The sequence below is a fragment of the Chiloscyllium plagiosum genome, unplaced genomic scaffold (assembly GCF_037043375.1).
Source record: "Chiloscyllium plagiosum isolate Xiang-an unplaced genomic scaffold, Cpla_swu_hap1 HiC_scaffold_42, whole genome shotgun sequence".
NCBI lineage: Eukaryota > Metazoa > Chordata > Chondrichthyes > Orectolobiformes > Hemiscylliidae > Chiloscyllium > Chiloscyllium plagiosum.
Window position 1 is genome coordinate 90823141 of NW_028270180.1, and position 27511 is coordinate 90850651.

Here is a 27511-nt window from a genome sequence, read left to right on the forward strand (position 1 = left end):
AAAATGTACAACCGAAGTCCTTGTTCGAATCCCAGCTCGGCAGATGGTGGAATCTGAATTGAAGAAAAACATGACTGGAAGTAGGAATCTCCTGATCTCCATGGAACCATTGTCAATGGCACAAACAATCCTGCCAACCTGACAGTCGCCCAACAAGTTACTCATTGTATTAATCACTGCAAAGTCTCAACAAAGGAATGAAACTGGATGGACCACTTGACATCTAACAAGGCGTTAGAAAATACAACCACAGAATCAGCCCTCTCGACTCTACAACATCCTGCTCACTAACATATGTTTTTGTTTTGTGCCAAAACGTGGCGAGCTGTCTCACAGACTAGTCAAGGAACAGCCTGACATAGTGATACTCACGGTGTCATCCCTTACAGAGAATGGCCAGACAAGACCATCACTAGATATGGAGAGTGTGGTTATGGAAAGACACAACAGGGTAGGCAGCATCCGAGGAGCAGGAGAATTGACGTTTCGAGCCTAAGCCCTCCATCAGCCTGACCTGCTGTGCTTTTCCAGCACCATACTCTAGACTCTGATCTCCAGCATCTGCAGTCTTCATTTTCTCATGAAATCTCTTGATATGTCCTGTCCCACCAGCAGGACAGACCAGGCAGAGGTTATGGCACAGTAGAGTACACACAGGAACCATTTGCCCTGGGAGTACTCAACATTGACGTTGGGCACCAGGAAGTCTCATGGCTCCTGCTGATTACCACGTACCGTGCTCCCACAGCTGATGAATCAGTGCTCCTCCATGTTGAATAACACTTGGAGGAAGCACTGAAGCAATAAAATGGTGACAAGCCTACTCTGGGTACAAGATTTCAACGTCATCTACCAAGAGTAGCTCAGCAGCAGGATTACTGACTGAGCTGGTCGGCTCCTCAAGGACATAGCTGCTCAACTGGATTCGACGCAGGCGGTAACGGAACCAGCAAGAGGGAACAACTTACTAGATGTTATCAATATGAATCTACCAGCTGCAAATGCATCTGTCCATGACAATATCGGTAAGAGCGACCATCCCACAGTCTTTTTGAAGACAACGCCTCACCTTAATGTTGAGAAAAACTTCCATTGTGCTGAGTGGTACTATCACCGTGCTTAATGGGACAGATGTAGGAACTCAAACTGAATATCTCTGAGGCACTGTGGGATAACAACAACAGAACTGTACTGCAGCACAATCTGTAATCTCATGGGTTTGTAAATCCCGCACTCACCCATTACAATCGACAGGAAAGGAGGGCGTGCCATGAGCAGTACCAGGCACCCCTAAAAATGAAGTGCCAACCTGGTGAAGCTACCAAGCAGGACTATCTGCATATCAAACAGCATCAGCAGCAAAAAACAGAGCTAAGTAATCCCATAATTAATGGATCAGATCAGAGCTCTGCAGTTCTGCCATACCCAGTTTTGAATGGTAATGGACAATTAAACAATCCGTTGCAGGAAGCACTACAGATATCCCCACCCTAACTGATGGTTTCACACATCCATGCAAAAGATAAGATGACAGCATTTGCAGCAATTATCAGCCAGATGCAAAGTGGGATAATCCATCTCAGCCTTATCCAGTGGCTTCAAACATCACAGATATAAGCTTGAAGCCAGTTCAATTTAGTTCGAATAATATCGAGAAATGGTGCAGTAGTGTAAAGGCTATGGGTCCTGCTAACATTCTGGCAATAATACTGATGGCAAGTTAGGGAGCACAAGCTACCCACCAAGCCACGTACCGCTCCAGCACTGGCATCAACTGACAAAGTGGAACATTGCCCAGGGATAGGGCAAATCCAACCCAGACAATTTCCCTCTGTCAGTCCACACTCGATTAGCAGTAAAGTGATGGAAGATGTCATCAACAGGGCTATCAAGCAGCAGCTGCTCAGCAACAGCCAGCTGAGCGACACTCAGTTTAGGCTCCACCAGGGCCACTCAGCTCCCGATTGTGTTACCGCCTGATTCACAACCTGAGAACCAGCTGAATCCCAGAGGTGAGGCGACAGTGACAGCCAAGTCCCACTCCAACACCACTATTTCTTGCTAGTTCCACCCTCATCTCAGCTCATATACTGAAACTCTCATCCATTGTGTGTTATCTCCAGACTTAAATATCCAAACACACTCCTAGCCAGCCTCCCAAATTCAACCTCACTGTAATCTCAAGAAAAATTGAAAGCTCTATCGTCCACGTACTCACTTCTCCCCAAACATGTTCATCCGTCAAAAGGCTCCTATTTATAAGCAACAACAATTTAAAATTCTCGTTCTTGATTTGATTCCTGGCTGTGATCATCCCTAGCTAGCTGAACCACACATCCTTTGAGACCTCGACAACCTATTTTTTTTAAACTCCCAACGATTTGTTACTTCATTACTTCAACGATGTGGCTGATTCTACAGTTGCTAAAGCAACATGGTCTGGAATTTGCAGACAAAACCTCACAGGTCTGCGTTCCACCTTTAAGACATCCCTCAAAACTTGCTTTATGGCAATGCTTTTGGTCACCTGACCTAATATCTCCAACTCTGGCCGTATATCTAAAGTTCTCAATAGTATTTTGTGTGAAATTATAAGCATGATAATAAAACTACAAACTGTTCTTGATTTGGACAATATCTTCAAATAATCATTGTTGCTGTAATGAATAATCTGTAATATCTCTTACCCAACCACATTGTGGGAGCACCTGCAGCTGTACAAGAAAGTCAAAAATTACCGTCTCCACAAGCAACAGGGTTTTGGCATTAATCACTGGTATCTGTGGAAGGTGAAACACAGTTTCAGGGAATGCAAAATGGATTACAGGGAATGAAAATGGTGCAGAATTTGACAGTCAGAAATGGAAGGAAAATACACTTGCTTATTGGAAAAAAGAATTCTTGACTGTCAAAAATATTCAAGAAAAACGTAATCTGATAATAGAGCAGCAGGTGGTCAGGGGCTGGGCCGCAGTGAAAAACTCATTGACAAAGGGTCTATAAAATAATAATACAGTACTAAACAGACCATAATATACCCATGCTTCGAGACTGAGGAAGCTAAATATTGGCAAAGTGGTCATGTGGGAGCCCAGAGGTGTATCAGAGCAGTATTGGCTGCTATGTTCCCAAGAACTCCACACTAGAGAAAGGCTGCACATGCGCCTGGTTGCACCTTGCCCCCTACAAAGATGGCGGCCGTGCACTCGTCCAGTGAATCCTTGCTCCGAATAAAGATGGCGGCGCTCACTCAGGCCTGCAGTCGCGCCGAGGCAATTCTCCATTTACTGCAAACCCGGGACTGGGACGTGCACAACTTGTTTGTAAAACCTCTCCGCTCATAGAAACTCAGTTTTTCTCCAGTTTCCCGTTTATTTCTTTCCTTACCGTATCCTTTCTCTCCAGAACTTCCCGAGCATCATTACAGCGACTCTGCACCCCGTGCGAGAGGGATCTCGTGGTTTAGCCTAGTTCCGCCACTCTTTCACTTTGATTGGTTGGAGGACCAACCACCCCGCTGGTCCACCAGCAACGCCCGCCCTCATTTCATTGGTCCGGTGCTGACCAATCACCCGGGTCCCTTTGTTGCCTAGAGCATGCGCAGTGTGTCCGGCTTTTGCTGATATGTTGGGTAATGTGATGGGAGAGTTTGCTGAGGGTACGAATTCCCTTTGTGTGAGCTCTGCAGTATATTTCCTTTATTCATGGACGGAATTGCCTTCCGACTCACGACTGTGTAGCTGTGATTGATGAATCAAGGCCATTTGAATCAGTACATAAACACCCCATTTTCAATCCTTCACAACATCTGAGATCGTGAGCACATTGTATCACGCTCTTCTTTGGAGACAAAAAAGCATGAAATGGAGCCCCAAGGAATTGAGGCAAGAGTAGGGCATTCATCTCATACAGTTTGTTCCCCCATTCTATCAGATCATGGCTGGGCCAATCCAGGCATCAATACCTCTTTTATGCTTGATCCACATAGCCCTCAACTGCTCAATATGTCAAAAATCTATCTGTCCTCTTTTAAAATAATTTGAGATAGAATCACAGATTCCCTACTGTATGGAAACAGTCCTTTCAGCCCAACAAGCCACACTGACCCTCCGAAGAGTAACCCAACCAGGCCCATTCCCCTACCACATTTAACTTTCACAATTCTTTGGGCTAGAAAATTCTAGCCATTCACTGAGGGAAAAAAAAAAATCTTTACTTTTTTTTTAAATGAATGTTCCCTTCTGCAATGTTCCCTAGTTTGAGACTTCATTGGTGCTGTAAGATCGAGCCAACATCTACCCTGTCAGGCTCCTCAGAATCTTGTTTCCATAAAATCAACCCTTGTTTGTCGAAATGCTATTGAATAATCGCCTAACCTGTTTAGCTATTCTTGATAGTTCAACCCTTTCATCCTCGAAGCAGCTAAGTAAATCTTTTTGAATGGTCTCCAATGCTGGTTTATCCTTTATTAAATATGGGAGGTAACATTGTATACAGTACTCCTAGTGAGATCTCAGCAGCAGCCAGTGTGGCAAACCAATCCTCAGTTCATGTAAATACTTTACCCAGATACTGTGAGCTCCTCTATTGTGCAATTAACTTTTATGTAGCACATTATCATTTACATTTTTAAAATCCAAATTCATAACATCATTTGATTGCCCTTTATCAGCCTTGCTTGTTATCTCCTCAATGTACTGTCGCAAATTTGTCAAATATAGTTTCTCTTTCACAAAACCCAGTCTACCGTGTTTAATGATAAGCTTTTCTTACTTTTATATTCGACTCTGCTGTATTACCAAAACAGACATTAAACTAACTTGTCTATAGTTTCCTGATTTATGTCTCCCTTCCCTTCTTGAACAAATGCATCAATCCACAGGATGCTCCCTGTATCCCCTGATTCTTGAATATTCCAATCGATGCCTTGAATATCTCTGCAGCCAGTTGCCTTCAAAATGTTTGATCCAGACAATTAGGTCCTGTCTGCCTTTAGTTCTATTAGTTGGTCAATACTTTGTCCTTTGTGACAAAGACAGTTATAACATTTTTCTTCCCATGACTAACTTGCTTATTTGCTACCTTTTGGTTGATAACGGTATCCTCCTTCATGAAGATCAATGTAAAATATCGGTTTAAATTATCAGCTGTTTCCCTGTACCCATTATCAATGCCAGAGTCAGAACCTCCAAGGGTTCGATGCTGACTTTAGACACTCATTTTTTATATACCTGTACAACTCTTGCCATTCATTTCTGGTTCTTGTCAAGTTAATTACATGATCAGTTTTCTTCCTTTTCAGTCATCCGCAGCTGTGTCATTCTTTTCCTAGTGGGTACTGCCCTTCACTGCGTTTGTTACCCACAGGTGGTACACTTTTATCTTTGAGTTCTCCTTTTTGCTTAAAATTAACTTTTGATAAGCAATATGTAAAGAAAAACCCATCAGATTCCAGTGACCGAGCATGTGATTTCTTTTAATATTGGATGCTTCAATGTTCCTATTGTGTTTGCTGTTCCGAAAAAAGAGCTGAGATCATCTGGAAAGGAGGTGGTAGCTGATTCACTGTTAATTTCCAAAATAAATTTGAATACTTGCAAAAAGAAATTATTTGCACTACTGTGAGAGCAGGGATCTAGCCAAATTGCTACTTTAAAAAAAAACAGCACAGTTGTGATGGGTTGAATAGGGGACTCTGATTTCAAAAGCAAAATGTGATCCAAGTCATCTTCTAATCTGTGCTGTACTAATTCTTTCTGATTGAGATGACTGGGTTGGTGTGTGCGAAAGTTGTAGCAGGATCTCTGACTGCCACAAACCGATCTGGTAGAACAGCTGCTGTGTCAGTGACAGTGCTGTTGGACAAACAGAGGCAGCAACATTCCGACTTCATGAAGCAACTGCGAATCAGGGCTGAACTTTGCAAGAAAGATGTTCACACTGCCGAAATCTGATTAATACTATTAAACTTCATGGCTTAAAAACCTGAGGATTGTTGCTCGTTGCACAGTTATTCATGGTTTTGCTGTCACCTATGATCAGGAAAGACAGGATGAATGCACTCAGTCTTTTAAGAAAAAAGGGAGCAGCTCAGCGCACAAGGGACCCAGGTTCAATTCCAGCCTCGGGCGACGTTCTGTGTTTTGATTTTGCACATTCTCCCCTGTCTGCGTGTTTTTCCTCCAGGTGCTGGTTTCCTCCCACAATCCAAAGATGTGCAGATTAGGTGAATTGGTTATGATAAATTGCCCATTGTGTTCAGCAATGCACAGGTTTGGTGCCTGAATCAGGGGTAAACATTGAGGAATAGATTTGGTTGGGATGCTATTTGAAGGGCTTTGAAGGGCTTCCTGAAGAAGGGCTTATGCCCGAAATGTCGATTCACCTGTTCCCTGGATGCTGCCTGACCTGCTGCGCTTTTCCAGCAACACATTTTCATGCTATTTGAAGGGTTGGTGTAGATTTGTTGGGCTGAAGGGCCTGTTTCCACAAAGTAGAGATTCCATGCTCTGAGTAATTTTGGGGATCTAACAGAATCCTGGTATTCAGAGAGTTCTCTGTTAGTTAAAATAATATTGTACACTCAGCTAATGTTACCTTTTGAAGCAATTTGAGGTAGACTGCTCTGTGTAATTTCACAGAGCAGATGCACTAGAACCAATTAGGGAACAGCTATTTAAGACCTGATAATATGATTGATTAATAAGCTCAAAGTGAAAGACCCATTTGGTAAGATGCAATGCAGAATGATAGACTTTAGCTTTAGGGTGAGGAATTTGGTTCTTCAACTCGCATCTAAACTTAAAGGCAGTCACAAGGGGATTAGGTAGTAGTTCGCTAAACTGGAATGGGACTATAGTTAGAATGTTAAAGCAGAAGAATATATTCAGTTATTCTATAATTCTCAACAATACATATTGACTTGGAAAAGAAATGCACGATGAACAGCGGTGCATAGGTGAGGGAATTATGAGTGACATCAAATTGAAAGAAAAGATGTACAAAACTGCAAAGATAATGGTAGACTAGAAGGTTTAAAATTTTTAAACTATCGAAGGATGAACAAAAAACAGTTGGAAGATATTTTGTCCCTTGTCAGAGAGACTATTATAATATCTTTGCTCCCATTAATACTTTGCTTATTTCCCAGCTTTAGGATGGTAACAGTATCTTCCAGATGAGTAAAGTAATTGGGTAAATTAACCCACCAGTTACTCAGCCGAAAACACAGTGCTCCTGTGATGCTGTGGTAGTGTCTCCAACTTTGAGCCAGAAGGCCTGGAACTATCCCACCTTCTCCAGAGGTGTCATAATGCATCAAAATAGGTTGATGAGGAAAGCAATATGAGACAAACTTCAGTAATTGAATGGTATTGATGGTCTCTGGAAATTCCAAACTTGACTGTTTTGTATCCTCACCTGAGGCCTGATATAAATTAATCTTCCTCATTTAAACTGAATTGCCTTTTATTGTGTTGAATATAATTGAGGTTTGTCCTGTCTGCATGCCGCCTTGTGCAAAACCTGTTGCAAACTGTCAAAGAACAAGACTGAAACCTCAGATTAGCTGATAGCCGGTTCAAGAACTTAAACCAGTGGCCTTTTCCACTGGGACAGTAGGCGCTGCAGAATTGATCCCATTTCCCATTGAACTGAGACAGGAGGTGATGAGCTTGCTTAAATGTCTTTCACTGAAACATTTTTGAATTAAAATAAATTACCTTGGTTGCGGTGCAATTGAATCTAGAGGCTTAGTGGGGAGTACCGACTGTCATTTCTTTGTTTGTACATCGCAGAAGGAATGAGAGCAGCCCAATGCCAGCCGAACATGCGGAGGAACTGCCAGATATTAAAATGTGTAACTCCGCTTCATTAGCCAGTCTGTCTGAGTCATCCAGACTTAAACATCATGACTGGAGGTGGGCTTTTTGTGTTCTCTATGAATGCTATTTTGGAGTACAACAATTAATGCATAACATATTTCTTGAAAACTGAAAACAACAAGATCGCAGGAGGGAGCCGATGGCGGAGTGGTATTATTGCTAGACTGTTAATCCAAAGATCCAGGTTGCATTCTGGAGAACCAGGTTTGAATCGTGCCATAGGAAATGGTGGAATTTGAATTCAGTGAATATCTGGAATTAAGAATATCATGACCACGAATCCTTTGTCGAGTTCTGGAAAAGCCACCTGGTTCACTAACGTGCTTGAGGTAAGGAGCTACCATCCTTAGCTATTTTGTCCTACATGTGATTCCAGATACACAGCAATGAGCTTGATTCTTAGCTGCCCATTGGGCAATTAAGGATGAGCAATGAATTCTGCCAATCCAATTACACCCTCATCCCATGAGCCTCTTTTTTAAAAATCGAAGGAGAGAGGAAGCTAACATTCTGAGTCCAGATGACTCTTCATCAGAGCTCTGATCGAGTCATCGAGACTCACCGTTAGCTTGCTTGGTCTCCATGGCTGCTGCCTGACCTGCTGTTAGCTCCAACATCTGTTATTTCCAGTACAGATTCCAACATCTGCAGTAATTTCCTTGTATACGTCTTCATTATTTTGTTTATTAAATACCCACTAATTTGCAGCTACTACTCAACACCTTACCTACAGAGTACCGTAGCTCTGGTGTCAAAAGCCTCCATTAACTTGTTCAATTACACCATAGTTTAGGACAATTGCAAAAGGCCACTGTGGCTGAAAAGTATGGAATCATAGTCATACTGCATGGAAACGAATCCTTCAGTCCAACTCGTCCATCCCAACCAAATTTTCCAAATTATGTTAGTGCGGTTTGCCTGCATTTGGCCTATAATCCTCAACCTATTCTATTCATGTACCCCTCCAAATGTATTTTAAATGTTGTAACTGTACTTGCATCTACCACTTCCTCTGGCCATTCATTCAGGTGTCCTAACCAAACTCTTTTTGAAAAGGTTGGCAGATGATAGATTCACTGTTGACTACGGTTTGAGAGTCACTGGGATTATTGTTTGTTCAGGACCACCCCTCTCTGAGCATGGCTCAGCGCCTCAAGAGATTCCTGAATGTAGCTTGGGGCCTCTTTGTGGATTAACACATGCTGCTCAAGGCCTTGTGTTTGTGCAGCGCAGCTGTCTATGGGTGGGGGTGTTGTGGAGGAAGGATTGGGCGTTAAGGAATTAACGAATTTATGGAATGCGGGTGTCACTGGCTGTGAGAACATTTATTGCCTCATTCTAATGCCCTTGAGAAGGTGGGTGTGAGATCCCTTTTTGAATCACTGCAGTCCGTGTTGGTTGTAGGCCTATTGGTAGTGCTGTTGGGAGGGAATTCCAGAATTTTGGCTCAATGACACTTCAGGACTGCTGAAAGATTTTCAACTCCAGATGGTGGTGGCCTGGAAGGGAACCTCCAGGAGGTGATGTTCCCGTGAATCTGCTTCCCTTTTCATTTTAGTTGGTATTGATCATAGGTTTGGAAGATTCTATTGAAGTATTATGAATTGATGTAATGTATCTTGTAAACAGTACATAGTCCTGCTCTGGGCATCAGTGGAGAAGGGAGTAAATGTGGTTTCCATTCAAGCAGTCTGCTATTTCCTGACGCTGTCAAGTTCTTGAGTGTTCTTGGAGCTTGCACACAAACGGAGCCAAGTAGTGAATATCCTATTGCACTCCTGAATTGTTTCTTGTAGATGGTGGACAGGCTTCAGAGATTCGGGGGTTGGTTTAATTACCGTAGTTATATGGCTAGTCCACTTCAATTTCTAGTCAATAGTAAACCCCCAGAATGTTGATGGTCGGGGACTCGGTGATGGTAGGTTTGGAGAAAGAGGCTGCAAGACTTTTGGTGAAGGAGCTTCAGGCTGAATTCTAGGGAGGAAGGAATTAGGTAGAGGCTAGAAATGGATAGGTGCGGAAAGATACTGCAAAGGAGACATCACGGTCTTTTCTCTGTGCTGGGCCCAGCTCGTCTCCTGACACTACTGTAGAAATATTGTGCCTCACCTCACCAAATCAAACAGCCTCTCACCATAGTCTTTCCAATACCAAGCCTATTAAATACCTTATATAGTCCATTCCTCTTACTTCCTCCTTTTGAAATAAGAACATAAGAGCATCAGAGTTAGGAGCAGGAGTATTAACCCATAGTCATGGCTAATGTCATCTTGGCCTTAACACCAATACTGCCAGCTCTCCTTAACTCTTCAACCCATTACTAATTAAAAACCTGAGTGTCTCTTATTTAAATTTACTTAATATCACAGAATCCACATTGTTCTGAGATTGTGAATTCCACAGATTCACCATCCTCTAAGATAATTAATTCCTCCAACTTCTCCTTTATTGTAAAATGACACCTCCTCATTTTAGATTGAATCATCTTCTCTGCGTCTACTTGGTCAATCACTTGACCATTTTATAGACCTCAATGATATCACCTCTCATTCTTGGGCTCCAATGAATATGAATGCAAATAGTGGTTGTAGTTCAGCTTGTGACATTTTTATAACTGTGGCAGAGGATGTTTGTTCAAAGTTGAGCTGGACAGTTAGTGCTTTTCAAATCAGAAATAGTTGATGAGATTAAGTACATTAAAATATTGGAGTTTTGTTTTTAGGTCGACGTAATGTTAGGAAGATTTAGTTAAGGGAATATTGCAGTCAATGCTGTGGAAGATCAACCTCCACCCAGGTGTGAGGTAGTCAAAAGAATAAAGAGACTACATCCTCTTTGGAAATATGTCATTAAACAGGGCAGAGGGATCTGGAGATAGGAATGAGTCACGAGCAGTAAATGGCACTGGTTTGTGAGGTTAGATGGAAAAGTAGAGCCTGGTTTTGTTTCTGGGGTGGCAGAATGGAAATGTGTTAGATATGTGTAGAACCATGGACAGATCATCCTTGGAGCACTGCAAACAGTTCTGATCTTTATATTGTAATATGAATGTAGAGGCAGTAGGGAAGATAAAGAGTAGTTACGGGAATTATATCCAAACTTAATTTGAATTCATCAAGTAAGACTGGACAGTCTTGTCTCGTTGGAAAAGAGTGACATGGTCCAGTTATGTAGGGGTTTGATGGGGTAGACATCGAAAAGATGTTTCTGCTTGTGAATGACACTATCCACTAGATCTGAGGATATAATTGTAGTCACTATTAAATCCAAAGTGGAATTTGCTGAGGGCGACAAAGTCTTTACCCAGAAAGGAGTTTGATTGTGGAACCTACCTCATCAGGGAAATAGCTCGATTGAGGAGGTGGTTCAGACAGTGGCCAACGACTCGCTCCGCAGAGACAATGTGCCTTAATTACCTGGTGAGAAAGATGAATTCTTTAACCAGAAATGATGTTTTGTCCTTCCACTGATCTCATGACTTAAACGGGGCAATGTTTCTCTTCAGTTAGATGAATCGAATCAATCAAATCTATTGCTACGTTAGCACTCCCTCCCTAACCAAACGATATGGGGTCAAATAGGCACATGTCTTACATTGAGTTATTTCAATGTTCCTTTATTCATTTATGTGCTTAAGCTATTCAATCCAACTTCGTTGTGTTTCCCTTGGATCTGGGGTTTTGCATAAATATAATTAAACATCGTGTGATTCAATATCAAAGTTGTGTTGAATCAATAATTGTAACCCAACTCTGCTCCTTGAGCAGATAATTAATCCAAGGATTCTAGCTCAGACCGTAACTTCAAGTTCAAGTTCTAAACCTTTCAGTGAGCAATGGAAAATAACAAATAACAATTTCAGTCATCTACTTTCTCTCCAGACTCTGATTCTGTTGCCACTGAGTACTCCCATGAGTTTGACGAGTCAATGACAAAAGATGAGATTGAAGAAAAATCCTTCCGTTCCCTTCTGCCATCAGAGAGCCATCACCGCTTTAATAAGGGGCAGAAACGCAGCCAGCAGGATGATTCAGATGAGGTTCTAGATTGGTGGTGCTGGAAGAGCACAGCAGTTCCGGCAGCATCCGAGGAGCACATATTGCGGGACCAGTCGGCTTCTCCTATAGTTTTGGGTGAGTGGTGGTGGCAATTACAGGGATTGGAATAGTTGCTTCTCTCCATGTTCGGGCTATCTTGCCATGTGATTCAGATGGTGAGGACGAGGCCCATACTCTGTAACGTGTGTGAGCCAACAGTTGGGCAGGGCCTGAGTTTTTGAAAAACAAAAGCATGTACCACTCGGTAACAATGTGCCCAGAGCTTACAAATCTTGAAGAAGAATAAAAATTTCATATTGTTAATCTTTGTGATTGAGTTCCAATGCAGTGAAGACAAAAAATAATATTTACTGCGATTCCTTGCTCACCCAATTAGGAAAACACAAGCTAAATTTGACTGCTAAGAATGTCCTTGCATTTACACCTCTCAACCGACCATTAAAGATGATAATAAGATGCAAAAGACAGGGGGCGTTTGCAGAGGAAATTGACTTAAACAAGAAACATTTGTGTAGATAATAAGAGATATTCTAATTGGAAGGATACGATTAGTGATACCCTGGACGGATCAATGTTGGAGCCCTGATTATTTACTATTCATTATGAAAGGAAAACCTCGCTCAAAATTTGGGGCCACTCTGCAGATTACAGCGATTTCAAGTGTAGGTAGATTGAAGCACAGCGTTAGAAAACAATCTTGATAGATTCAGTAAATGAAAAAAAAACAACCACAAATGAGTTTGTGAAGGCAAGTGTGAGGTTGAATCAAAATAGGATATTTCTTGTTTGTGAAATTTGAGAGAGATTGAACTCCAAAGAAACTTGGTGGGATTGATTCAGCTGTATTGCTCATAAAAATATCACAAATAGGTTCAGAAAAGTGGTCAAGGGGCCAGTGGAATGTTGACATTGATCTCTACAGAAGACGAGAAAACAAAGGATTAGAAGACATGCTTCAGCAAATCCGAACCTAGTTAGACCAAGCTGTCAGGGCTGGGCACCATGGCTTAAGAAGTGCATTATTCTGAGTGGAAGTACAGTGTAGATTTACTGAAGTGATATTTGGATTCCAAGGCGTAACTTAAGAAGGAAGATAAAACAGATAAAGTGTTAGAGTCAAAACAATGAGGTGTGAAATCGGGGAACACATTTATACACAGAAATGGATAAAGTTTGATAAAGTTCCACAAACAGCAGTTGATTGCAAATGATTTGCAAATTTTAAATCTGAGATTGGTAGATTTTGAATTAAAATGCTGACGGATTATGGGACAAAGTGATGGATTTGTCATGATGATGAAGATTATCATGATTTGGGAGAATGGTGGAATAGGCTCAAGAATGGTGGAATCGGCTAAATAGACTCCTCATGTTCTGATGTTGATGTAACCCCCCATATTCTCTGCTTTTGCAACTCCTGTTGTGTTTTTTGGTTATATACCAGAACCTGGCAGCAAATAAGTGAATGCAGGCCTGACCAGAAAATTATCAGGATGAGGAAGTTCGCCGGTCTTAATGTGTTTCCCAGATGATGAAATGCAACAGCCAGCATTTAATAATCTGATAAATATTGGGGTAGTTTGATGGGATCACTTGTGATGCAGCATGATTAGCTTGTCTGATCATACTCCAACTACTTTTAAGTGTTGTTGTTGTCTGCACTCAGTTCGGTATTTCGTGGATTACAGAGCAAGTTTTACTAGAGTCAGGGAAGCAGATCACTTCACTCTGTACTGTTTGTCTTCCTGTCTTTCATTGTCCCGGATTATTTGAGCATGCCCTACTCGGGGGGAAAGGACAGTCTCTCTACATTCACCATGCCGATGGTACAACAGTAAATGGAGGAGGAGGAGCTGCGTGCAGAGCACCATGTGTCACTCCACAAACTGCGAGGACAAGCCTTGAAGGAAAAGCCCAAAACAGAGCTGGCTTGGTTGGAGCCACAGATAAAGGGAGGAGTTGCCCGATGCAGTGATGTTAAGCTGAATAACTGTTCAAAAATGTGATGTTAGAATTAGCAGTTCCTTCCAGTAATCCTTCCCAGAGAAGGGAGGAAAACCGTTGTCTTTTCGGGATGTTGTCCCGAATCTAGGTAGTCACATAATCTTTCTCCTTATCACTGTTGTGGATTGAGTAGAATGCAGTCAATTTTGATTGTTTTTGTTTCAGGTTTTTAAGTTCATTCTTTGAATTTGGATATTTCAGTTAATGCTGGTATTTGTCACTTTTCCGTCGTTCTCGAATTGGTCACGGCGGTGAGCTGTCTTGAGCCACTGCAGTCTGCTGGGTAAACATGAAATATCAACCCACACGCGCTGTTAAGTTTGGAGCTCAGGGTTCTGTAGCAGACTGGTGCAAGATTGTTGTCCTCACCCACAGGTCAGGCTTTTAGACAATTTTTTTCAATGAATGTCAGCACTGCTGGCAAGACCAGTGTTGTTGTCACTTCTTCATTGCACTTGGGGAGTAGACAGTGAGTCATTTCCTCCAACATCTGCAGTTCACCTGCAACAGGTACAATCACAATGCTGATAGGAAAGAAGTACCTGGAATTGTGATCCTATAGTAGTGAAGGAACGATATATTCCTAAATCAGGAAGGTGTGTGGCTTGGAGAGGGACTTACAGGTCATGGCGTTACCATGTTATTTATTTGCCGGTGTCCTTTTAGATGGCAGAGGTTGCAGGCTTTGAAGATGCTGTTGAAGGAGTTTAGTGAGTTGCTGCAGTGCATCGGAAAGTGCACATAGCTCTCCCTGTATATTTATGAAGGGAGTGAATGTATAGGTTGGTGAATGGGGTGTTGGTCAAGCAGGTTGCTACATCCTATCTGGTGTTGTGTTTTTTAGCCATGTACTGGAGAGACAGGAAGTGAGATACTTAGTGACGAATTTTCCGCCTCTGACCTGTTTTTGTCGAAAAGATGTTGTACAGCCGATCCGGTTCAGTTTCAGGTTGAGGTAAACTCTACTGTGTTAATCGTGAGGGAATCGGTGATGATAATACCACTTAATATCAAAAAGATTGCAAGAGATGGTCATTGCTTGGTATGTATGGTTTGCATGCCAACCATGCTGCCATGATACTGTAGTCACATATGACAGACGAGCTGTGGGCAGAAGATTTGCTTCTGCAAAGACCATCCATGAATTAGTTGAATTTTTATGACTGCTTAACATCTTTGTGGACACTTTTACTGACACCAACTCTTTATTTCCAGATTTTCTTTAAAAGTACCCTTTTTAATTTTGTGAGTATAACCAATATCAAGTTGAAATAATTTTCTGCAAATTGAGTATGACAAGCATATAGGGTCATTAAAGTTATAAAATTTCGTGAGGACTTTGCTGTTTATCAAAACCTTAAACCGTGATCATTCTCTTTCTGGTTTAGTTGCTAATTCAGCTGTGGTGAAAATGTGCGATCACCTTGGTCAGATTTACCCAAGTTTGTCTGTAAATTAGAGCATCATTATACCATGTGTAGGGAGCCGTGGTTTAATATAGAATTTGAATCTTTTGTCAAAAGAAAGAAAAGGCTTATATTAGGGAGGAATGTGAAGCTCAGTTAGGACTCTTGAAAGTTAGAAGTTAACCAGGAAAGACCTAAAGAGAGAGCTAAGAAGGGCCAGGAGGATACTTGAGAAGTATTTGGCAGATTGTATCAAGGAAAACCCTAAAGCTTTCTATAGATCTATCAGGAATAAAAGAATGATGAGGTAAGGATAATTTGGGAAGTTGAGCGTGGAGTCCGAGGAGATGGGAAAGCACTAAATGATTTTTTTTTTTGTCAGCATTCAGACTGGAAAAAGGCAGTGTTGTCGAGGAGAATACTGCGATGCAGGCTACTAGACTAGACTGGATTGAGGTTCATGGGGATGTGTTAGCAATTCTGGAAAGTGTGATTGGATTAATCCTGGGATTCCCTGGGAAGCCAGGGAGCAGATTGCCCAGCCTTTGGCTTTGATCTTAATATCGTCATTGTCTACAGGAACAGTACCAGAAAAATTGAGGATAGTGAATGTTGATTCCTTGTTCAAGAAGGGAAGTAGAGACAACCCTGCTAATGATAGACCAATGAGCCTTACTTCAGTTGTGGGAAAAGTGTTTGAAAAGGTTATAAGAGATAGGATTTCTAATCATCCAGGAAGGAATACGTTGTGTAGCAATAGTTAACACAGTTTTGTGAAGGTTAGGTCAAGCCTCACAAACCTTATTGTGTTATTTTGATAAAGTCACCAAACAGGTGGATGAGGTTAAAGAAGTTGATGTGGTGACTGTGGATTTCAGTGAGGCATTTGATAAGCATACCCTTGGAGTCTCTTCCATAAAATACGGAGGCGGGTGATTGTGTGTGATTTAGTGGTTTGGATCGATAATTGGCTAGCTGAAAGAAGACAGAGGCTAGTGGCTGATGGGGAATGTTCCTGCTAGAGTCCAGTAACGAGTGATGTAACGGAAGGATCTGGTTTGGGTCCACTGCTTTTTGTCATTTTTATAACTGACCTAGATGAGGGCATCGAAGGGTGAGTAAATTTGCAGATGACATTAAGTTTGGTGGAGTCGTGGAGAGTGCTGAAAGATGTTTCAGGTTACATAGGGATTTAGATAAGCTGCAGAGCTGGACTGAGAGGTGGCAAACGGAGTTTAATGCAGAAAAGTGTGAGGTGATTCACCTAGGGAGGAGCAACATGAATAAAAAGTACTGGGCTAATGGTAAGCTTCTTGGCAATGTAGATGAGCAGAGAGATCTCGGTGTTCATGTACATCGATCTTTTAAAGTTTGCACCTAGGTTGTTAGGGTTGTTAAGAAGGCATACAGTGTGTTATCTTTTATTGGTAGAGAGATTGAGTTTCAGATCTATGGGGTCATGTTGCAGCTGTAGAAAATCCTTGTGCGGTCGCATTTGGAATATTGGGTACAGTCCTAGTCACTGCATTATAGAAAGGATGTGGAAGCTTTAGAAATGATGCAGAGGAGATTTACTAGGATGTAAACTGGTATGGAGGGAAGGTCTTATGAGGAAAGGCTGAGGGACTTGAGGCTGTTGTTATTGGCAAGAAGAAGGTTGAGAGTTGACTGAATTGTGACATATAAGAAAGTCGGAGGTTTAAATTGGGTGGATAGAGCTCTCTCTCTCAAATGGAGATGGCTGACATGAGGAGACACCGCTTTAGATTGAGGGGTGATAGATATAGGACAGATGTCAGGCGTAGTTTATTTACTCGGAGTTGAAGGGGTATGGAATTCTGCCTGTAACAGTGGTGGACTCACCAACTTTAAGGGCATTTAAATGGTCATTGGATAAACATATGTTTGATAATGGAATAATGAAGGTTAGATGGGCTTTAGATTGTTTTAACAGGTCAGCGTAACATCGAGGGCCAAATGGCATGTACTGTGCTATATTGTTCTATGTAAGTAGGGTTAATGTTCAAAGAAGATTGAGCTTACATTGTATATATTAGTTTGATTTCCTTATACTTCATAAGTCTTCTGTTAAAGCTCTGGGAATTTATGCTTGCTGTCAGCAAAGTTTCTAGTCTACATTGTCATTACAATATAATTCTTTTTAGTATTTTACAGAAAGGATATAAGAATGGTTTGTCTGCTAGTGGGAAACATCAACTTGAGACTCATACTGTTATTAAGTTGATAATATGTGCACATGTTTATTTATGTAGAGGTCAACTCTCTGCAACCTAATCCTGTATATGCAGGAATACCTGCTGCTGCTGAGAATACCATCCTTTGTATTCATAGGTATCACGTTTTATTCTGCATTCTGTAGAAGTGGCAGCACAAGACATGGAGCTTTCAGCCGGATGAATCTGCGCTCCTGTTCTTTCGCTGCCTCTAATCTGGCACATATCTGGTATCAGAATAACCTACAAAGGGGTCACAACATCTTTCCACTTGATCATGTGCATAGTAATGGGACTAGGTTGTGGAGTCACTCATCTATTTGCATTTAGCAATCATACTTTATTTTTATAGTGATAATAATTATTTTATAATTGATCTACATCTCCCTGCCTTAATCTGTTTCCCTGAATAATCATTCCCAAGAATCAAAAACAATCAGCCTCACCTTCGAACCTTTCAATTTATTCAAAGCTTAGCATTTATTTTGAATGGCCCAAAGCAGGGAGGTGTAAGAAAGGGTAAATATTGTGATTCGCACAACCCTATATTTGACAGATCTGTCCTGAATGGTTTAGCATTGGTTTTAAAATTATGATCCCTTGTTTTGGTCTTCCACACCAGAAAAACCTCACTGCGACTGCTCTCCAAGTAGTGCAGAGTTTTTCTTACCATCATCTTTTATATTTGCCCCCATTGCCCTGGAATAACAGCCTCAGAATTGAACTGCAATTTGAAAATGTCCACTCGTGCCAAGCTTGCTTTGCCTTTCAGTGGTTGTGGTGGGAAACTGGAGTTCCATGCAAATTTTGCAGTAATTGTTTTTCCTGGTGGAATTATCAGCTTTACGTCATTGTGTAAGCTTTTATTAACGCTACGAAGAAGATTGTATAAACGATACAGGATGCAAGCAGGCCTTATTAAGGTGGCACCGTGCTCAATGGTCTCAAAGTACCAACAACCCAGCACCATGCCTCAAAATGCCAGTAACCCAAGTTCGATTCCACCCTCAGGTGACTGTCTGTGTGAAGTTTGTACATTCTCCTTGTGTCTGCGTGGGGCTCCTGCTACAGTCCACAAATATACAGGTGAGGTGGATTGGCCATGCTAAATTTACCATAGTGCCTAGGGATGCAGGCTATGTGAATTAGCCATGGGAAATGCAGAGTTACAGGGAAAGCGTAGGAGGGTGAGTCTGGGTGGGATGCTTTTCGAAGGGACATTGAAGACTCAATGGGCTAAATGGACTGTTCCAACACTGTAGGGATTCTATGATTTGTTCGAATTATTTCACATCAGTGTTACTGCTCTACTTGAGTCTCCTGTCACCCTTGCTCATCTACTGCTCTAGCCCTCTAATCTTGCCTATCTTCCGCTTAAACACATGTATGAGATTGGATTCAACCACTCCGTGTGCTTCATTTTTGTAATCCTATTCTGCAGAACGTCCTATATCTACCTGTTGGATTCCTTGGTGATGACTTTGTGACTTCAGGGTATGCTATTCCATTTGAAAAGAAGCATTCTGTCTGTATCCAGTCTGTTAAATCCTCTCATCATTTTAAAGACCTCTATCGCGTCCCTTTCTGCCCTCCTTTCCGACAAAACAGACGCAGCCTGTCAACCCTTTGCTGACATGTAAGCCTGCACATTTCTGTGATCCACCTTGTCAATCTTTTCTGTGTATCTACTTCGGTTTCTCTTTTTCTATTTATTGTATGGCGATCAGCCTGCACACAGTATCCAAGTGTGGTTTAAGCAAGGTTTGATTCAGGTTTAGCATATTTAATACATTATTAGATGGGGATGATGTGCTAAACTACTGGTGTTTTCTTCTGATCTCATTAATTTCGATAAATGTGAGGTACTGCATTTTGGTAAGGCAGATCAGGCAGGGCTCAATGGTAAGATCCTGGTCAGTGTTGCTGAAGAAAGAGACCTTGGGATTCAGGTTCATACTTCCTTGAATGCAGAGTTTCAGTCAGATAGGATGGTGAGGAAGCCGTTTGGTATACTTGCCTTTATTGGTCAGTGCATTGAGTGTAGGAGTTGGGATGTCATGTTGTGACTGTGCAGGATATTGGTGAGGCCACTTTTGGAAGAATGCATACAGTGCTGGTGTGTTGTGAAACTTGAAAGGGTTTGGAAAAGCTTTACACGAATGTTGCTCAGGTTGAAGGTTTTGAGCTATCGAGATAGGCTGAAGGATAATCTTCAAAGTTTATAAAATCAGAAGAGGCATGGATAGGGTTATTGGTCAAGGTCTTTCCCCCAAGAAAGGGGAGTGGAAAACTAGACAGCAGAGGTGAGTGAGGAAAGATTTAAAAGAGACCTAAGAGGCAACATTTTCACGCATGTATGGAGTGAGCTGCCAGAGGTGGTGGTGGAGGCAGCTATAATTGCAACAGTAAACAAGCATCAGGATGGGTATATCAATGGGAAGGGTTTAAAGGGATATGAGCCACATCTGGCAAATGAGACTAGATTAATTTAGAGCATCTGGTCAGCATGGATAAATTGGACCAAAGAGCCTGTCTCCAATTTGTACATCTGAGTCTAACTGACTATCTGTTTTTTTGAGAATCATCATTTTCTTTCAGCTTGTTGGTTGATGCTCCAAATTCTTGCTTGGTGAAACTCTTTTTCTCTCCCATGGTGTTGCACATATGACAATAAAGGTTGTTTGACTCAGTTGGCTGGATTGGTGATTTGCAATGCTGTGATGCCAACAACGCAGACTCAATTCCTGCATTGGCTGAGGTTACCATGAAGGCTTCACCTTTTCAAACTTGTCCCTCATCCGTTGTGCGGTGACCCTCAGGTTAAACCACCTGTCATGACAGAGCAGCCCTATTGCTTTCCAAGGCTATGGTGACTTTGCTTTTACTCAGTAATAAGTGATTAAATTTTTATATTCTTTATTTTTTAGTATATTTCCTTTTGGTGACTTTGGTAGGTGCAGGGAAGGAAAATGTCTGATCATTAAAAGTGGAGATAAAGTAGGTTTGCAGGGTGGAGAAAGTAAGGACTGCACATGCTGGAGACCAGAGTCAAGAGTGCAGTGCAGGAAAACACCGCAGGTCAGGCAGCATCCGAGTAGCAGGAGAATTGAAATTTCGGGCATTAGCCCTTCATCAGGAATGAGGCTTGTGTGTCGGGGCTGAGAGATAAATGGGAAGGGGTGAGGTTTGGTGGAAGATAGCTGGGAAAGCAATAGGTCGGTGAAAGTAAGCGACAAGGTGATCAGTCAGAGTGGGAAGTGATGGACAGGTCCGGAGGGCGGTGCCCAGCTGCCACGGCAGGAAGTGCAAAACTCTGCGTCCACACCACTCCTCTCACCTCTGTCCAAGGACCCAAGGGAACCTTCAACATCCATCAGAAATTTACCTGCACCTCTATCAATGTCATCTATTGCGTCCGTTGCATGCGGTTTGGTCTCCTCTATATCGGATAGACGGGACGCTTTCAGAGAACGTCTCTGGGACACCTGCACCCACCAACCCCACCGCCCCGTGGTTGAACACTTCAACACCCCCATCTAATCCATCAAGGACATCCAGGTCCTGCGCCTCATTCACCTCCAAAACGTTGCAAACCAACACCTGGAAGAGAAAAGCCTGATATTCTGCCTTGGGACCCTGCCACCACATGTGATCAATGTGGATTTCAACAGCTTCCTCAATTTCCCTTAACCCTTATTATCCCAGTCCCAATCCACTAACTCAGCACCGCCCTCTGGACCTGTTCATCACTCCCCCTCTGACTGATCACCTTCTCCCCAACTTTCATCCACCTATCACTTTCCCAGGTACCTTATTCCTCCCATTTATCTCTCAGCCCCACGACCAACAAGCCTCATTCCTGATAAGGTCTTATGCCAAAAACATCAATTCTTGTGCTCCTCGGCTGCTGCCTGAACTTCTGTGATTTTCCAGCATTACACTCTCAACATTTGCCTTCACAGCAAAATGCTACGAGTTAACTGTCAGTTTCTTAGATAATTGTGGAATTTATTTTGTTAATTGAGAAATTTGGGCTATTCGACCATCAATGAAAGCAGACCTTAAGGTGAACAGTTCTTACAGGAAAAGTAGCACTTGAGAGTCATGATGTTAATTGAGACAAACATTTGTGCCAATTTACGAACTTGAGACTGGGCATCCAGGAGAAACTGTGAGCCATCGTTGGCAGCAGAATTGTACTCCTCAATCTGTAGTCTCATGGTTTGGCATATCACACACTCAACCATTAGCATCAAAGCAGGAAATCAGCCCTGGTTCAATGGAGAGTGCAGGGGGGCATCCCTGAAGCAGCATCAGACGGACATAAACGTGAAAGGCCAAACTGGTGAAGCTATCAACGGGACTACCTGTGCACCAAACAACATAAACATCAAGTGATCGGCAGAGCTAAGCGATCCCACAACCAGTGAATTAGATCTACATTCTGTAGTCCTGTCACATCCAGTCGTGAATGATGGTGGAAAATCTTTTTTTTTCTCAAAAATAGCTTGCTTGAGAAGACTCTCAAGTATCCCTATAGCCAATAATGGAAAAGCCCAACACATTAGTGCAAACGTTAAGGCTGAACCAATTGCAGAAATCTTCAGTCAGGTGTAGATAATCCATCTTGGCATTCTCCAGTGGTCCCCAACATTGTAAATCCCAGTCTTTAATGATTTGATTCTTTCCACATGATATCAAGGAACGGTTAGAAGCATGGGATACTGCAAAGACTATGGGCCTGACAACATTCTGGCATCAACCTGATATTATAGAAAGTTGCCCAGATATGTCATGCACACAAGCAGAACAAATCCAACCTGCCCATTTACCGCCCTATTACTGTCGCTCACCAGGAAAGTGATGGAAGGGGTCATCAACAATGCGAACAAGCAGCACCCGCTCAGCAATAATCTGTTCAGCGATGTCGAGTTTGGGCTCTGACAGGGCCTCTGAGCTCTTGATCACATTACAGCCTTGGTTCAAAAATGTACAAAAGAGCTGAATTCCAGAGGTGAGGTGAGGTGACAGGTCTGGACTTCAGAGCCTCACTCGTGGCATCAAGGATGCTGAGCAAAATTTGAAACATTGGGTATTGGGGGCAAATTCTCCACTGGTGTCATACCTGGGAAGTAGGAAGATGAGTGTAGTTGGAGGACGTCAGTCACTTCAGCTCCAGGACAAATCTGCAGGAGTTCCTCAGGGTAATGTCCTAGTTCCACTCATCTTCAGCCATTTCGTCAATGACATTCCCTCCAATATATTGTCAAAATGTGCACTCATTGCTGAACATCCGCAATCTTCAGTACTGTCTGTAACTCTTCAGATACTGAAGCAAACTCTGTTTAAATGCAGCAAGGGCTGATCGATATACATGCTTGTGGCAAGAAATATTTATACAACCCCAGTAAAAGACCACCTGCAATAAGAGACAATTTAACAAACATCCCTTGACTTAAATTTCCATCACTGAATTTCCCTCTATTAAAACTCTGAGGGTTACCTTTGTCTGGAAACTCAACAGGACATAACACACAAACATAGTGTGGCTCCTAGAGCAGGTCAGAGGCTAGGAATACAGTGGCGAGCAACTCACCTCCTGACTCCCCAAAGTATGTTCACCATTTCCAAGACACAAGCCAAAATGGTGATGGTATGCTCGCCGCTTGGCTGGAACGGTGAAGTTCCAACAACACAAGAAGCTTGACACCATCCAGGACATGCTAGCAGTTTGATTGGCACCACATCCACATGCACTCACTCCCTCCACCGCTAAATGCTCAGTAACAGCAGTATATAAGATCTAAAGAAGAATTGCAGAATTTCACCAAATATCCTACAGCAGCAACTTATAAACTCACAACCACTTAGATCTCGAACGACAAGGCCAGCAGATCCATAGCAGTTTATTCTCGTGTGGTCATCCCATAACAGGAAGTGGTTGCATATAAGACAGTATATTGTTAACTACCAACTTGCAAAATTCAGTGTTACTAATTCAAATAAAGTGCCTTCAGATAACGAGTGGACCATTGTGATATTTCTGCAGTGTGGTGTCCTTGCTGACATAACATCCACATAACTGGAACCTGCCATGTTTTCATCTTGTATCTGGCACAATAAATGTTAACCGATGATTTACGTGCAATGGTAGAATAAAATCTGGACTAGAAATTCTAAATATCAATTTCTAAAATATTCAGTGATGGTTTCTGAATTGATTGCTTCACACCGCACTGCAAAAGAGTGCAATAGAGTGTTGAAACCAGACCTATAATTCCTCACCTGATAACTGGTAATTTATGATAGTCAAGTGATATTTGAAGATCTGTACTTCACTTGTAAAGCTAAAGAACCAAAGGCCTAAATCCGATTGGTTAATTTAAACTGAAAACACACTTGAGGTGAATTGCTGTAAAACCTCCTCTTAAATTTGAGATGAATTTATGACGTGAAGGGGCGGCGAAATACATTGTGTCAAGTGGATCAGAAGTTTCAGTTATGATTTTCTGTAGGTGTTAGCAAAATGTGGGGTGAGTCTCTGCTTGAGGTCACAATCTGAAATTTTAGTGTCATGAGCTAAAAGGTAGCAATGGTCAAACCCTTCCCCACACAGACATTCTGAGTTGTAATAACTTATAAACCTTAAAATGGTGTTATGGGGAAAAGGTTTGAGAAACTCTGATCTACTGCATCTTTTAAATAATTGAGTTATGTTGGGGTTTATATCAAATTCGTCATTGTTTTAATCCTTTTAGATTTGGAAGTGTTGTGGAATCCTTTAATTCCATGAACTCCCATTTGATTCAGGCCCTGTTTTAGTTTTATAAATTAAGAGTCATGTTTATGCAAACCTTACTATGTGAGCTGAATGCCACTGTTCCAACAACGAAAGAACAAGTCCACACCCCACCGCCGAAGCGCAACCAACCCATACCCCCTACATTTAACCTTTACCTAACACTACGGTCAATTTAGCATGGCCAATTCACCTGACCTGCACATCTTTGGACTGTGGGAGGAAACCGGAGCACCCGGAGGAAACCCATACGGGGGGAACATGCAAACTCCACACAGTTAGTCGCCTGAGGCGGGAATTGAACCCGGATCTCTGGAGCTGTGAGGCAGCAGTGCTAACCATTGTGCCACCGTGCCGCCCTTACTGTTGTATGGAATACTTGGAATTTTTGGTTAAAATGTGAGGTTTTCTTGAGTATCTAAAAGTTAAAGCAGTTTTGGGGTAATACTCACCTGCTGTTTTGTTTCGTTTGCTCCTTTTTTATGAGACTCTGGGCTCCTGCCCACTGCCTCTTTTCTGTCTTTACGTCTCATCAATGGGCTTCTCTCAGTGTCTGTTTTCCCAACCAGCATCCTGGATTCCAGCTGTACATCTACAACCAGCTGGGCAGGTACTGTGCAACCTCTGCTTCTCAGCGTTCGAGCATGCTCTGTTTCATCAGATGCCTGTGGATGATGTGGGGGTCGATGGAGGCGTAAGGGAAAGGAATTGTTGAGAAATGTGCATTCCTTTGTCTTAGTTGATGCTTCACATCGATGCAGCAAGCTGCTGGTTGGCAATATACTGCAGACTTTATAATTAATCCGGAACATGCCTTTGAACGGGCATTACTGTAAAAGCAAGACGTTGAATTACACAAACAATATTGAGTTGCTCCTGTAAACAGGATACTATTAAAGATTGACTTGTTTAACATTGAGTTGGAGTTTCGAAAATCGTCTATCCGAGTTAGCAGCCCACTAATCCTGAAAAATGTAGCTTTACAAAATCTAAAATTTGATTTACAAGATTGAAGTTTCCGTTCGCAATGATCCTTCAAGAGTGCAATGTGACTTTGGTGAACATTTGAGGTATTCTGATGAATATGAAAACTTAATTGATACGTAACTGTCACAGTGAACGTGAGAACCTCCAACAACATGTAGCTACGTTTGTTTCAACCAGTCAGTTAAATAGTGCACAAAAAGGACAATTACTTCTCCTCCTTTTTGCTTTGGGATCAGTCGTTTTGCAAGTTGACCATTGGTATTTCTATCTGGAACTGGGTTGTTAATATACCATTTTCTTCATGTTCAGAGAAAAGGGCATGGCATTGATGGAAGGATAACTTAACTGGGATTGTAACTGGATGAGCCACATAAATACTCTGGCTGCATGAGCAGCTCAGCGGCTGGATATTCTGCAATGAATAACTGTCCAAATCCTTTTTGGGAGTGTGATGGAACAGTCTCTATGTATTTGGATGAGTACTGCTCCAACAGCAAGGAAAAAGCTTGACATTGTCCTGAGCAAAACAGCCCACTTGGTTGACACCCCACCCAGTGACTTCCTCCTCAACAACACACATTTCCAGCAGCGTGTACAATACGGAAGATGTACTATAGCAACTAACCAAGGCAGTCTTGAGAGCACCTTTCAACCCCATAATATGTGCAATTTTAAGACAATGGTAGTTATTGCTCCCTTACTAATGATATCACCACCCAGTTCCCTCCAAGCTACATAACATTTTGAATTTGAATCATATCACTGAACCTGGAACACATCCTGACTGCAGTGTGGTTGTACCTTCAAGAGGGCAGCATACCACCACTTATGGGCAATTGGGAATAAGCAACGAATTCTGGTTTCATTGGCAACCCTCCTATTCCACGAAGCCATCTTCAATAAAAGCAAGTAACACGAATACACCCTGTGGTTACAGTGCAGCTGTGTGCACAATCTGCAGACACTGTGCTACGAACTTAACCTGTTTTAGATAGTATTTTTGCTAGAACGCTGCATTTAGTTGAACATTTATTCATTAATTAATCATGAGGGGGAAACAGCTTTGCCAATTTGCAGCAAGGACATGGTATTTCATGATAATCCAGTTGAATTGAAGACCTCTTTGTCTTATTCAATGTGATGTAAATGTTTTGATATAATGGCCTTGATTATATGGTAGGCTGTATTATATTCACACAGAATTACTGGAATAATTGAAATATCATGCAGAATTTTAAGTATGAATTATGTTTGTTGTGTGAATGTTGTAATATTGGAAAACTAATAGAAACTAGCACCCTCTCCCAAGGTGAATTAAATACCACTGGAACTTTGTAATAATTGCGTTTATGTAAATCTTTAAAGAAGATGTTAAAAAAGTTAAGATTTTCTTTCGTGATACAGATAAGCAATTGATACTTTTTAGAAATATTTGACTTTTTAATTCCTGTTTGAAACATAAAAAGCAAGATTAGTAGTGAGCCACTTGAGCCTGCTCTGTCATTCAATATGTTCATGGCTAATCATCCAAATACCAACCATGTTCCCACTTTCTCCGCATATTATTTGAACTATTTAGCCTTAAGAATTATATCTAACTCTTAAAAATATTCAATGTTTTGTCCTGAAGTACATTCGGTCACAGGCAATTTCGTTAGTTCATCACTATCTGGATGAAGAAATGTCTCCTCATCTCACTTCTGAATAGTCTAATCTTACATCCTTTAGACTATGACCATTGGTTCTGGCCTACCCCACTACGAAGGCCAACATACCATTTGCCTTCACTGCCTGCTTCACCTGCATGCTTACTCTCAGTGACTGATGGACAAAGACACCTTTAGTTGCACCTCCCCCTTTCACATTCTATTCAGATAATTTCCCTTTCTGTTTTTGCAACCAAAAATCTGACACTTATCCAAATTATATTTCATCTGCCGTGCAATTCCCCAATCACTCAACTTATCCAAATCACATGGAAGTATCTCGGCATCGTCCTTACAGTCCATCCTCCTCACAGTTCACCCTTCCACCCAGTTTTGTGTCACCCACAAACCTAGAACCTTTAATAGATCCCTCATCTAAATCATCCATATATATTGTGAATAATTGAGTTTGGACCATTGATCTCTGGAGTACC